At 35.1% G+C, this 15,434-nt stretch overlaps 1 non-coding gene across 1 annotated transcript; it reads left to right on the top strand.

Moving 5' to 3' along the window:
* The first annotated feature begins 9,853 nt into the window (after positions 1 to 9,853).
* On the top strand, positions 9,854 to 9,971 carry LOC145044465 (5S ribosomal RNA). The gene has a single exon (XR_013681415.1). It is a non-coding gene; the product is annotated as a 5S ribosomal RNA (ribosomal RNA).
* Positions 9,972 to 15,434: the final 5,463 nt, after the last annotated feature.

Genomic DNA, 15,434 nt, shown 5'->3' with positions numbered 1-15,434 from the left:
TCCATCATCCATCTACTGCAATCATTTTAGGGGAGTTCATACCCCTATCTTTTCATGTTTTTCTTAAGTTTTAAGGGGGGGGGGATACAAGTTAAAACACCAAGAACAAAACAAAACTCATTTAACATCCTTCATCAGAAAAGTTCAACTCCATTCACGGACTATTTTTGGTCAACCTAAACATTTTTGTTTTCAAAAATGTATTAGATGCAAATACTTCATGTTTATATATTTAAAATGACTAATTGCACATCTCCACACGATTTTTCTATGATTTATGGTGATTTTTACAAAACAGCCTATCATTTCAAGAACAAATCCGGACTAGTCTGTGAATATAAACATTTTAACACAAGTTAAAGACTTCCATAAATCATGATAAAAATTACGAACAAACTAGACACATTTTAGGAACTCTCAAAATTTACGGATTCAGTTTTTAACTTCGTATGAATTTTCTATGATTTTTCTAAAACAGTGCAGAAAGGTTAAAAACTAGTTAACAGCTTATAACTTTCATAACACTATGTATTAAGTTAAGCAAAGTGTATAACAATAAGTTCTAAATATTGAATGTGTTTCCTTGTTAGTTTATCATCATAAACTGAAATTTAGTCATTCGTGAGAAGATATTTCATTCATTTAGAACACATACATTAAGCTATAATAAGCATAGTTTATGGATTCATACCACTAATGTGTTTTCATAAAAGGGTTCTTATACACCACAAACAAACATACTACACAATACTAGGTATAGTTTGGTAGTATATACATTACAAACATTTTGATAAGTTATAATAAGTATAGTTTATGTTCATATACATTACAAAAGGTTTTCATACGAAATGGGGTACAAATACAAAGTACCGATTTATAGAAAAGGGGTACATCACAAAGTATCGGGTCTTCATATAAATGGGGTACAAATACAAAGTACCGGGTTTATACAATAGCGGTACATCACAAAGTACCAGGTCTTCATATAAATAGTGTATGAATACAAATTAAGTACCGAGTTTATACAAAATTGGTACATCACAAAGTACCGGGTCTTCATATAAATAGGGTACAAATACAAAGTACTGGGTTTATACAAAAAGGTGTACATTACAAAGTGCCGATTAATCTTAGTATAGTTATAGTGACCCACATAGGGAGTTAACAAAACTTAAAGTATACGGGATTTTATAAATCAAAAAGGGTTTTCATGTTGATCTAAAACCACTTTTAATAACAACAGGTACGGATTTTACTGGTACGCTTCGGTCTTCGTATCTTAGATCACATAACACAAAACTCACACGCACATCCAGTCTTGGGTTTCAAGACTACATATCGTTTTACAAGGAAAATATTGGATTTTCTTGGTAACATACAACTCATTGCAAAGAGCGGATTTTAAACTCTTACTTTCAAAATTTTATGAACTCACCAATTTAATTGTTGACACTTTTTCAAAACTACTTGTATTCTCAGGAAATCAGTGAAATAGGAAAACCAACAGCATTTTGAGGGTGGGACGTTAAATCATCAAACAGTTCATTTTGTCATCATAATGTAATTGAGTGAAACATGTAAACATATACTTTGGTGTAAGTTTTTCAATTATATTTATGATGGTTGTATTTACTTTGAACACTATTATACACATTGTTGTGATACTATACATGAAGTCCTCCACCCCGGATGTTTCCGCCTTCCTTGGTTTGGGGGTGTGATAAATTGGTATCAGAGCATTGTTTATAGTGAATTGAGTATATTAACCCATAAAAGATATATAGACTATAAATACGATGGGATTAAAAATACTCTGACCAAGAGTTTATACTTTTAAATAATAAATATTTAATTAAGTATACATACCTACATTCATACTAAAATACATGTCACAATGACAAGAAAAGATGTATTACGATTGTTGAATATAACAGGTAAGCTCAGGGATGTATGGTTAATCTTGGGAGTGGCATAACCTGATCAACTATGCTGGTTCGATGAGTGATTAGCACATGCCCAAGAATGGTGGTGATATTGCGACAAGTCTAAAAACTTACCAACACTACTACAAGGAGAACATTAGAACAAAACATGAGTTTAAAATACTATGGGAGTATTTTGTGTGACTATAAGTATTTACATGAGAACTAAACAGGTCTCTATCAAGTAGGTCAATAGTTGTTAAGTGGATACGCTAAGGTTATATGAAATTTAGGTGTTGTAGACTCAGAATCCGTGACCTTTGCTTTACTTCCTGTTCTCGTTGGATTGTGGATTTGGAGTTAGGGCCACCTATTCGAAGGACTATCCTACCTTGATTTCATATAAGTGGTATACACTACACAAGTATTAACATAACTAATAAAGATCATCTAATAATTATCTAGATAGTTCGTCTAATAATTATTTTCTTACCCCGGTTCTCGCATAGATAACATGGCTGGACTCCATTCCCATGGCAATCTGTACCTTCCGAACGAAGGCAATGCTGGATGGTTTGGAGAAGAACCTAAGAATGATCATCCAATCCCTTTGAATGATCACCATGCCGAAGACCTTTCGGATGAAGATAACTCCGAACCTGAGGTTGAGAACTTACCCCCCGTAGCTCCAATTCCAAATCCTAACCCTCGGCCAACTTTTCATGCCACGGCGCCTCCTTGGGTAGAACGCTTGGAAAAATGGAGCGAAGAGCAAGATCAACTTACGCCCTTTAATGGAGACCGAAGCTTCTAAAACGTAAACGAAGGGAGCTCAACAGACAGAGTTCTACAAATCCTGATCCGTAGAGTTGCCCGAAACGAAATACAACGAAGGACAACTCTCCATCGTAACGAAGATTTTAATACCAACGCAAGAATGCATACCATCCGCACCAATCGCCTTGAACTACCACGTGAAAGATCTAAGAGGAACCATGAGACCCTGCTGCAAGCGCTACCTGAAACTCGAGCCGAAGTCATAGAGTTCCGAGTACGCTAGAGGGTGTATGAAAGATACCTGCTTGATATAGAATGTCAACTAGCCGAACTAAGGATTCACCATAGGGGTAACCTTCATCAATAGAAAATGCGTTACTTTTCCTCTTTGTTTTAAAGAACCGTATTCATGTATGTGTTCTGTGTAGCACTTTTCTATGTGACTACCTTGTACTGTAAGTACTTTTAGTTAGGCCTTTATACTATCAAGGACTTTTCTACTCTGGATGTGATGTAAGACCTACTACAAGGTCAACTTTCCCAGACTTATTACATCGCAAACATCAATGATATTGACAGTCAGCTAACTTCCGTGTCACTCTTTGTTCAATCACTTTCATCATACTATCGTTGGAGTCTATCTAAAACCCACCCTAGTCAAGTCATTGGACTAGGGTAGTTTAACTCAGGGATCATTCCCAATTCTCTTTCAAAGGATGGATCATGGTATCCACCAACCAATGGTACCCCGTGTTGGACGACAAACGTTTTGAGACCATCTATGAACATACTTCTACTCCGTACTAGGACTGCATTATAGGGATGTTGGTCAAACCTTCGAGAACATACTCCTACCCTTTAGTTGAATGATTGAAATACGTCTAGGGTCAATGGTAGCCCTTACTAGGAATTCTAGTTCATTAAAAATAATTCGTAAGAATGTTATTATTATGACTTTCCTCGCTTATACGTTCTCGAGTATAAACTAAGTTTTCATGTATAATAACTCATCTCTCAATCAGAATAAAATAATATAGGTTCAACAGTAATAGCTCACCAACTCCTTTTCTTTCGCATTACAAAATCATCTCGTCATCCAGAAATAACCCACCAAGCAATGAAACCCCTATTCTTCATATAGACGCTGCCACATTACAAGCCATGGTAACATCTGCTATGACAGCTTTCCTCGCACACATCAACTCCGGCAACGTGAACAAGACTGACAAAGGAGTCGACAATTCCAATTATTGTACCGATCCAGGAAGACAACAAATGGCAACAATCATGGACTTGAAAAGCCATAAATCGAGAAGAACAAACAAAAACGCCAAGCACGAAAGGAGCGCAATCAATCCAAGAGACTTGCTATACCACAACAACAAATAGCAACTTCTGCCATCCCAACATCGACCAGACCATACGAGGGAAAACTTATGGAGTGTAACAAGTGTAGCTTTCATCATAACGGGGTGTGTCATGAAATGCAATGCTGCAATTGCTACAAAGTAGGACACCATGCCCGTGGCTGAGGAGCACCGACACAACCCATTTCTCAAGTCTCTGACATCAGGATCAGCCTTGCACACGATGATAGTGGTAAAACTGGACCCCATAAAAGGAAAGTTTCAAAGTGGATGAACAAAGAAAACACCTGTGTCCACATAACTCTGACTCGACACCTCACTTCCACCACCAATGCTAGTACAAGCCAGATATGTCACCAATGTGGCGAGACTGGACACGTCAAAAATGATTGTCCAATAACAAAGAACTCTGGCGCAGACGGGAAGATACTAAGGATCACTGCCACAGGAGAAACTACTCCGGACCCACATTAAAATATTTAAGGCGTTTTGTTGTAACAAACCCATAAAACATGTTTTAAACTAGTACCACTCAATTTTTATCTTTTGCGAGATCCCTACGATTAAGGAACTCTCGTGCTGCGTATACTTTCCTTTTGTAGTATACCTTGTTCGCAACAATAGCCTGGTAGTAAGTCTAAAAGTGTTGTAACTCTGTTAATAGTTGCACTGAGGTGTTTTGTCTGTGACGCCCTTACGATCAAATCCAATGTCTTTACTTCCAAGTATGTCCGATACTACCATACGACTTGAGTCAACTCGATCCGCACAATACCAGTTTTGTACACACATCTCTCTCTCCAAAAATCGCCTTTCTAACGAAACCGACATTTCGGATCATCGAATTACTCATGCATAGAGTACCGCATGTTTCTTATCCTTATGAAGAGACCTCAGCAAACCTCCCCAAAGTACCACGTACAGTAGGTCATGTTCAATCCAAAGACCCATAAGGTTGGTCTATCACTGAAGAAGGTATACATAGGGGTGGTATATAATCAAGGTTCTACAGGTTTAGAATTGATGATTCCACTTTAACCTCTTTTCTTCGTTGGGATGTGAGCTTAAAGAAGAATCATTTATTCGACTACCTTTTCAATCTTAATTATATACGACTCCTATACACGAGACTGTGATTGATGAATGTGAAAACCGTCAAAATTCGAGTTAGTTCTAGATTTGAATAAACTTAGTTACACATATTGGCACTACACATATTAGACTTAGTAACTAGAAGCTAAGTTATAACCTAGTGGAATGTTGGAAACAAATAGAGACAATGGATAATGTGCTTGGATTTCACATTGGTATGTGAATTCTACGACTACTTAACTGTAGTGACTATCCATATTCGGGTTACTCTTTGACTCGAACAACATTTCATGAATCATATACACACATCATGCACTTGACCTAGAAGTATAAGTGAGTTCAAAGTCTCATAGCAACTTAAGTCAAAGTTGAAGACTAGGACTAGTATACTTGATTCCTCAATTTCGCTTGAATCTCGGAATCACTACATAGAATGCCAATAAACCGATAAAAATAAATTATAAACATTATTTATAACTATAAAAGAGTTATAATACCATAAGATAATTTGAAGTCTCAAATATTCAATTTATTTTGTTATTCAAAGTTTATTAAACTCCAAAACCCTAAAAGCCCTAAAAACTCATATTTATAAACTTTAACCTTAAAAGTCCTATAAAAACAATTATGAACCTTATAATATTATGTTATCATAATAATTATTATGAAATACAATTCAATGAAAAATAAAGATTATTTATTTTCATTTACCCTTGATTTATAAGTCAAAAATCAAGAGTTTTATGCATAAAAACTAGGTTAAGGAACACATTTTATCAAAAGTTGGATATTTTTATAAAAGATTGGAATTTTTATAAAAGAAACAGGAGAGAGGGAGCCTCTCCTCCCCTAAAATCGGATTCCCCCTCCCCATATCTCTCTCTCTCACACTCTCATTCTCCAACACACACACACACATCTCTCTCCTTTCTCTCTCTAGAAAACTCTCTCTACTTTTTCTGTCCAAACACCACTCCATTCTCTCTTCCTCCCTCTAAGAACCAATAAATTTTCCAGAAAACAAACCCAATAACACTCCTCAAACTCTAAATCTTCATCATCTTGTGGTATTCTTGAAGGTAAAATCGATTTCTACTTCACTTTTCCTTCAAATTTTGCTCTTTTTCTTACACTTTCTCCTTCTTCATCTTCTTCAAACTTGTTTTCTTTGTGTTAAAATGGTTGTTTAGAACATCATGGATGTGTTTTAACACCATGCATGTATGATAAACAAGGTTGCATGTTCATGATCTTAGGGCAAAAATCGATTTTAAGGATTAAAACATCAAACTCAAATTAAGAGTTTTTGAGAAACAAATCTTTGTTCATAAATGAATGCATACATTTTGATGAGTTTTAATCTTTCGATCTCTGGAAACATAACTAGAATATAAGTTTATCATGATATCTTTTAAAATATTTCAAAAGATTTACTCAAGGAAATGATGAAAACTCACTTTTCTAACCAATCATCATGCATGCAATCTGCCAGATTTCTTTACTTGACTTTAAACTACCATATCTCACTAATTTCTTAACAAAATTTAGTGATTCCTTTTCTGAAATATAATATTTTGAGTTAACTTTCAAACACAACTGGTCTCACTATAAAATATTAAATATCCGATTATTGGCAATTTTTACAAAATGGTTGCGCAAACAGCTCTTTTTCTGTGATCACCATTTTTGCCTTGCATGATCAATGGCCTTAAACCCAACCATAAATCTAAGAAAAAATAATTTAGAAACTTAACATATCTAGTGAATGATGGCGGAAATTTCGTGGCTTAAAACCTTACTGAATGGGCTACACAAATTCATGAACTTCAGCCACATTTACATCTCATGCACCATTGCATGCAACATTTCTTAACTTGTTTGGATTCACTACCCCCATTTCCCTGCTGAATAAATTTTGAAAATTTTAAAAGCCCTCACATGCATGTGATAATCTGGAAATTTTCAAGAGCTTTTATTATTCCTTTGATTTATTAAAATTATTGCTAAAACCATGGGCATAAATCACAAAAAATACTTCCAGAGGTCAATAAATCTGGAATAAATTCATGGATGATACTTATGGTGAATAATGACCCCTCACCAAATTTCATCAATTTTTGTTGCTGTTTGATATGATTTCCGATTTTTCTTTTGTTAGGGTATAATAAGTCACAAAACCACTTTAGAGGGTGTGAAAATTGTATCTAACAATTTTCGGATACATTACCTGTGATGGGTGAGTCAAGAAAATAATTTCAAGATTTTTCATTATGGCTTACTATTTTTCCCAATTTTTGGTAATTATAATGGTCTAAAAATAGGAAAAATAGTTGTGATTATCCAAAATTCATGAAAATTTACAAGAACATCATATTGTACAGCTTAGTTATGTATAATAACAGTTAAATAAAAAGTTTGGGTAATTTTGGAAACTATTTTCTATTTATTTCAATTTTTATTGGAATAAATGCTCAAAAATCATAAAATATAATTAAACAGCTTGGAAATCCATTTTTATATTTTTCCCAGCTTAGTAATGTTTAATAACAGTAATATAAATAGTTTGGGGAATTTTCTTATCTCATTGCTATTTTTCATGAATTTATGGTTATTCAAGAAACTAAAATGGTGAAAAATAGTTAGACAAAAATTCAAGAAAATTTATCTTGAGGTCTTTGACTTATATTAAAACTGAAACACAAAGTTTGGGATATTTTAGAATTAAATTGATTTAGTTTTGAATATTTAATCATTGGAATACCTCTAAAATGTTAAATACTAACATTTCAATAATGAAAATTTTCCACTTAAATTGTCATATAACAATTGATTCTTTGAAACTTAATTTCCACAGAAAAATGTTTGTAACTTATCCATATTAAATTTTGACACAATATTGGCATAATTCTATTGTAGTACCATGTATACTAATGTTAGATTTCGATTAGAGACTTACTAGCGAATACCATTATTGTAGGAATCGATAGTGATACGAGTGGAGCATAGTCAAGGCACATTTGCATCATCTCAATGCACATTGTGAGTATTCACGCACTCCCCTATTTTCGGTTTTTATGTTTTGGGGTGGAAAAGCATGTCCTAAACTATTTATGTTCGTTATATTTAATTGACTCGTATAAACTTGATTACTATATTTTGCATATTGTGAGTATTCACCAATCCCCTATTTTCGGTTTTTAAATGTTTTGGGGTGGAAAAGCATGTCCTAAACTATTTATATTCGTTGTATTTATTTGACTCGTATAAACTTGGTTGCTATATTTTGCATATTGTGAGTATTCACGCACTCCCCTATTTTTGGTTTTTAAATGTTTTGGGGTGGAAAAGCATGTCCTAAACTTTTTATGTTCGTTGTATTTATTTTGACTTGTATGAAACTTGGTTGCTATATTTCGCATGTATGTGTATGTTACTTTAATTCATGAGGACTGTATCGCGGTTAAGTCCCTGGAATCTCTAGACACAACTCATTAACTCTTTTGAGCCTATGGTTATTATGGATAGCGCTATCAGGAGGTAGATAACTCGCACGATTCGCTTGAGTGCATTTTACCATTTTATACACTATGTTTGCGATACACATAGTAGTCAATAGGGCACAATTCGATCATTAAGCTTGGGTTGTGAACTCATGAATGGAAACTTGATGCACATACTATTCTTTATACACATACAAAACTTGTATTCCCATGTTAGCAACGACACTTGTATACTTATTTTAGTAATGAAACTTGAATACTTATTTTAGCAACGAAACTTGTTTCTCATTATAGCAATAAACTTTGTTTCTTATTATAGCAATGAACTTTGCTTCTCATTATAGCAATGGACTCTATTTCTCATTACAACAACGAACTTGTACTACTGGAAACTTATATACATGTTTTAGCAATGAAATTGTTTGCTCCTTGTAGCAACGAAATTGACAGCTCATTTTAGCAATGAAACTTGTTTACTCGTTTGAGTAACGAACTTTATCTTCCATGAAAATATGAATGTTGCATCTTATTCGGGCAATATACTTTATTTCTCATGATAACAACGAACTGTGTTTACAAACTTATTTACTCCTAGCAATATACTTTTATTATTGGAAACTTTTATCAAAACTTTGATTTCAACTCATGAACCAATATTATTTTGTTAAACTTCTAAGTACTCACCAACTATTTTTATAGTTGACGCTCGTTTTACATGCTTTTTCAGGAATCATCGAGTAAGTGGCACTTAGGGACACCTCAATTTTAGGAGCATTCGCATGTGTAGTATTTCTATTTTCATTGTAATTTCTTTTAAAAGTTGTTCAAACCCGTTGTAAATTTGTAATGGTTTTTAATACTATTGTTGGTGTTGTCTTTAAACTTTTGCTATGAAACCCTTTGTACTGCCATGCCTTGTGTTTCTGCTTTAGCGGGGTGTGATAATGAACCATGTATAACTTCTAATGTGAACTTCTAGATGGAGACTGCCCAAGACTACGAGTAATCACGTGGTCATGCGAACAAACTTAGAGACCAATACAACTTCTGTAACCAGATCGCCCTAGAGTCTCACACCGACAGAGATACAAGAACCGTCTGGATAGCTTAATGACTACTCAATAATGGAATGATAAGACCAAGCTCCTCAACTTTGAGAGCTTCAGTCTTATTCCTTGAGAAGATAGACTTTAGTGGGTGCGATCATACCAACACTAATGCACCGGATCCCATCAGAACTCCGCAGTTAAGCGTGTTTGGTTGAGAGTAGTACTAGGATGGGTAACCCCTGGGAAGTCCTCATGTTGTAGATCTCGACAAGACTCCATTAGAAATCATTACCTTTTGCCTTGCATAGATGAATTGGTTGACCAACCGTTAGGAACAGTGTACCTTTTAGAAAGGGACTTAAGATCTGAATATCACCAGTTACGAATGTCAGTAAAGGATGTCCCGAGGATAATCTTCCAAACTCAATGTGGATGCTACGAGTCCGTAGTGATACCCCTTGGATAGGACCGATACGCCCGTAGTATTCATGAACTTAATGAATAGGGTACACCATTCTTACTTGGATCAGTTCATCATTGTCCTTGTAAATGACTTACTTATCTACTCTCGCAGTAAGAAGGAAATCTTAAAGAGCATCTATGATAAACCATGGAAACATTACGATTAGCAAAGCTCTACGTGAAGTTCTCTAAATACGAGTTTTGGAATTGAAGTGTCAAATTCCTAAGACACACTATTAGTGTTGTGGGAATTCTTGAGGAACCTTCTGAAAAAAAATCAAAACCATTGAGAAATTGTCAGCACCGAAGACACTTACGGAGATCTGCCTAATTCTAGGTGTCGCTGACCTAGTGTCAAAAGTTCATTCAGAACTCCTCGCGAATTACGTAACCTCTTACGACTTTGACCCAGAAGGGAGTGGCCCTTGACCGGGAAGAGAAGCTAGAGGAAGAAGCCTTTGGAATTCCAATTGAGAGGCCAAATTCTTTCAGAAATATCACCCCGGGAAGGCTTGCTACGCTTCGAAAAGCGTAGAAAGCTAAATCCAAGATAGTTAGAGCCTCCAAGATTCTTGCTAGAATTGGCCCCGTAACTGACAAGTCCAGCCTACCCCGCGAACTCAGTAACATACATTTTACTCTCCACGCCTCGATCATGAAAACGTACCTTTCCGTCAGAGCTATTGTAATCCCATTCAACAATATCGAGATCAAAAAGAACCTCTCCTTCATGAAAGAACCATTGTGACCATAGACCGAGAGGTCAGGCGAACGAAGCCAAGCCGTTTCCCATTAGTGAAGGTTTGTTGGAATGTCAACCGAGGAACCGCGTTCACTTGGGAGCGCGAGAATTAATCGATTAAGAAGTATCCCCACCTCTTGGCTCGATTAATCATACTGACTTCCTTACCTAAATTCTAATTTAGGACAAAATTCCCTCTAACGGTGGGATGATGTGACAACTATCAATTTTCAGTCAAGTCGAAGTCAACAAGTCAAACTGGTCAACTCAATTAACCCTTGTGTACTAGGGCTTACGTTAGGAAAATTCTGTACAACTCACTATTATAATGAGAAAACACCATTTGGAAAATCCGTGTAATTGAATCTGAAATACGGTAAACAATGAACCAAGGCGATAAAAGACTATTACACACTCATCGAGAGTGTATAGGACACTAAAACATGGTGTAACGGTGTTTACGAACATTGCATTGCGAAGCTGGACACTCAAAAATGTCACAGACAAATCCTTTCTCAATCGTTTTCACTCTAGCTCTCGATGTGAGAAATCTCTCCAAATATGGGAAATCTCTCCCAAATCTCTCCAAGAATGTGAAATCTCTCCCAAATCTCTCCAAGAATGTGAAATCTCTCTCAAATCTCTCTTTGTATGAGGAATCTCTCCAAGTATGGAAAATCTCTCCCAAATCTCTCTCTATATGAGGAATCTCTCCAAGTATGGAAAATCTCTCCCAAATCTCTCTCTATATGAGGAATCTCTCCAAGTATGGAAAATCTCTCCCAAATCTCTCTCTGTATGAGGAATCTCTCCAAGTATGGATAATCTCTCCCAAATCTCTCTCAAAAGTTCCTTAAACTTTTTATAGTCTTTCGGGCCATCCCGACCCTTAATCGGGTCAAAAACGGCTTGAAACGGGGTAAAAACGAGAAAAACAGCATTCAAGAGCCGAAACCTCTTAGGGGCCGAAACCCTAGGACCGAGATCCCAGCAGCCGAAACCAAGACCTCTAAAACCGAGAGACATCCGAAGACCAAAACCCTGGAACCGAGACCTCCTGAGAGCCGAGACCTTCCGAGAGCCGAAACCACCTGAACCGAGCCTCGCCTTCGCTCCCTTTCTCGCCTGCGAAAGTCTCCAGCCGAGCCCCTCTCTCGGTTCCCCTCCTCCGACTGAGCCTCGCCTTCGGCTCCCTTCTACTTTCGGTTCCAAACATAAAGGACCGAACCTCCGGCCCTGATCTCGAATTTTCGCATATTTTTCCGGTTTTTGACCACTTTCACGTTTTGTGCCCGTTTTTCGAGATTTTAACGCGGGATTTTCACCCAAACTCGTATTTTAACATAATAAACCCTAGATATTCATATTTGAATTATATTTTGGGGAAAATCCTTGCCTAAGAATAAAATCTATTAAGTTCGATTTTGGGGTAGAGTGTTGGCTTTGCCTTAGTGTAATACACAAGCAACCCTCCCATACCCACTTTATGTCACTATTCACCATCAGCTCTCAACTATTCATTGTACTTTTTATACTTCCTCAACAAGCTTTCTTACTTACACACACAAAGGATTATTATCATTCACATCCAAGACCACATTCACTTTTCACCAAAAAGCAAAAACTCATTCTTTCTCTCACTTCCTCCCTCTGAGAACTCGAAATTCCCTGGATGTTTTGAGCTTCCCACACACCTTTGGTAAGTAGACTTCATCCTAGGCTTGGTTATTTTTACACTTCTTCACCCAAATCAAGGGTTCCTTACACAAATATCACCATATTTGTTTTTAGATCTTTGAATCTTGAAGCATCATCTAAGTGTTCTTAGGTTGAACACTTCTTTTATCCATCAACCATCTATTGAAATCATTTAAGGTGAGTTCATACCCCTATCTTTTCATGTTTTTCTTAAGTTTTAAGGGGGGGGGGCAGGGGGAATACAATTTAAAACACCAAGAACACAACAAAACTCATTTAACAGCCTTCATCAGAAAAGTTCAACTCCATTCACGGACTATTTTTGGTCAACCTAAACATTTTTGTTTTCAAAACGGTATTAGATGCAAATAGTTCATTTTTATACCTTTAAAATGACTACTTTCACATCTCTACACGATTTTTTCTACGATTGATGGTGATTTTTACAAAACAACCTATCTTTCAAGAACAAATCCGGACCAGTCTGTGAATATGAACATTTTAACACAAGTTAAAGACTTCCATAAATCATGATAAAAATTACGAACAAACTAGACACATTTTAGGAACTCTCAAAATTTATGTATTCAGTTTGTGACTTCTTATGAATTTTCTATGATTTTTCTAAAACAACGCAGAAAGGTTAAAAACTAGTTAACAGCTTATAACTTTCTTAACACTTTGTATTAAGTTGAGTAAAGTGTATAAATATAAGTTCTAAATATTGAATGTGTTTCCTTGTTAGTTTATCATCATAAACTGAAATTTAGTCATTCATGAGAAGATTTTTCATTCATTTAGAACACATACATTAAGCTATTATAAGCATAGTTTATGGATTCATAGCACTAATGTGTTTTCATAGAAGGGTTCTTATACACCATAAACAAAGATACTACACAATACTAGGTATAGTTAGGTAGTATATACATTACAAACATTTTGATAAGCTATAATAGGTATAGTTTATGTTCATATACATTACAAAAGGTTTTCATACGAAATGGGGTACAAATCAAAGTACCTGTTTATACAAAATGGGTACATCACAAAGTACCGGGTCTTCATATAAATGGGGTACGAATACAAAGTACCGGGTTTATACAAAAGGGCTACATCACAAAGTACCGGGTCTTCATATAAATGGGGAACGAATACAATGTACCGAGTTTATACAAAAAGGGGTACATTACAAAGTGCCGATTAATCTTAGTATAGTTATAGTGACCCACATAGGGAGTTAACAAAACTTAAAGTATACGAGATTTTATAAATCAAAAGTGTTTTCATGTTGATCTAAAACCACTTTTAATAATAATAGGTACATATTTTGCTGGTACGCTTCGGTCTCAGTTTCTGAGATCACATAACACAAAACTCACACGCACATCCAGTCTTGGGTTTTAAGACTACATATTGTTTTACAAGGAAAATATTGGATTTTCTTGGTAACATACAACTAATTGCGAAGAGATGATTTTAAACTCTTACTTTCAAAAGCTTATAAACTCACCAACTTAATTGTTGATACTTTTTCAAAGCTACTTGTATTCTCAGGAAATCAGTGAAACAGGAAAACCAACAACATTTTGAGGATGGGACATTAAATCATCAAATAGTTCATTTTGTCGTCATAATGTAATTGAGTGAAGCATGTAAACATATACTTTTGTGTAACTTTTTAAATTGTATTCATGATGGCTGTATTTACTTTGAACGCTATTATACACGTTGTTGTGATACTATACATGAAGTCCTCCACCCCCGGACATTTCCGCCGTCCTAGGTTTGGGGGTGTCACAAGTCTAGAATATATGAAGTCAAGCCTTAAAGAATAATAACCAAGTATTCAATCCATAATGATAACAATAAAGAAGTGATATAAAAAAAGAGAATGTACTAAAGAGAGAATGACATACATGATTCTTTATTTACAAAGGTGTAAGGATTATATGAGTTGACATTCCTATTTATAGCACAAGGAGTTATAAAAGAGAAAATAAAAAAATTACTCAGCATGGACTATTGATCAATAGTCCGAATTCTGATATGACATCGTTGTCGGTCTTTTTCCCTGAGTCTTACATTAGACAAACAAAATAAAATAAAATAGTATTTGTCTTCAATTTCTTGACATTCGCTCTACATTGAAAATTGACAAGTTCATAACTTTCTAACTTCATATATGAGCACATCCTAGAAACGCCTCAATATCGGATAGTCTAATAGTCACTTTTCAAGAACTAACAAGAACAACAAGTTGTTAGTTGAGTTATACGAAGCTCTTTTAATCATAGATTAATGGGTTTGGTGAGTTTCTAAAACCATTTGTCTTTTAACCTACTTACACAAGCTTATCGTTGATGTCATTATTTCACTCTACATATGCATTGGTTGATGCATATGTTTTTTCACATGGTTCTTGTTGTGATTCTTTTTTTGTTTGAATGACACAATCAATTTTTTGAATCACATACATAATTGCTAGTGATTCTTGTTGTTTGAATACATGTGTGTTCTTCAGGTTCTAAGATAAGTTCATCAAACCAAAAGATATATAATTCGAACAATAAATTCATAACTTGTTACTATGAATCTTCAAAACCCACTTAACAAGAAGGAGTTTGTAGGAAGAACTTTCTTCCATTCGATTTTCCTGCTTTCGATGTTGTTTTTTTTCCTATTATAACTTAAAAAACAATTAAAATTTCATTCTTTCATCTTCTACATTAGTTTAGCATTTGATTCGCAATTTGTATAAAATATCCTATCTAATGTGACAAAATGAATATTTTGTGTAACTTATAAGATCAAATTTCCTAATT

This window comes from Lactuca saligna, chromosome 4 (genome assembly GCF_052625555.1).
Source record: "Lactuca saligna cultivar CGN05327 chromosome 4, ASM5262555v1, whole genome shotgun sequence".
NCBI lineage: Eukaryota > Viridiplantae > Streptophyta > Magnoliopsida > Asterales > Asteraceae > Lactuca > Lactuca saligna.
This window is presented reverse-complemented; position numbering and strand designations above follow the sequence as displayed.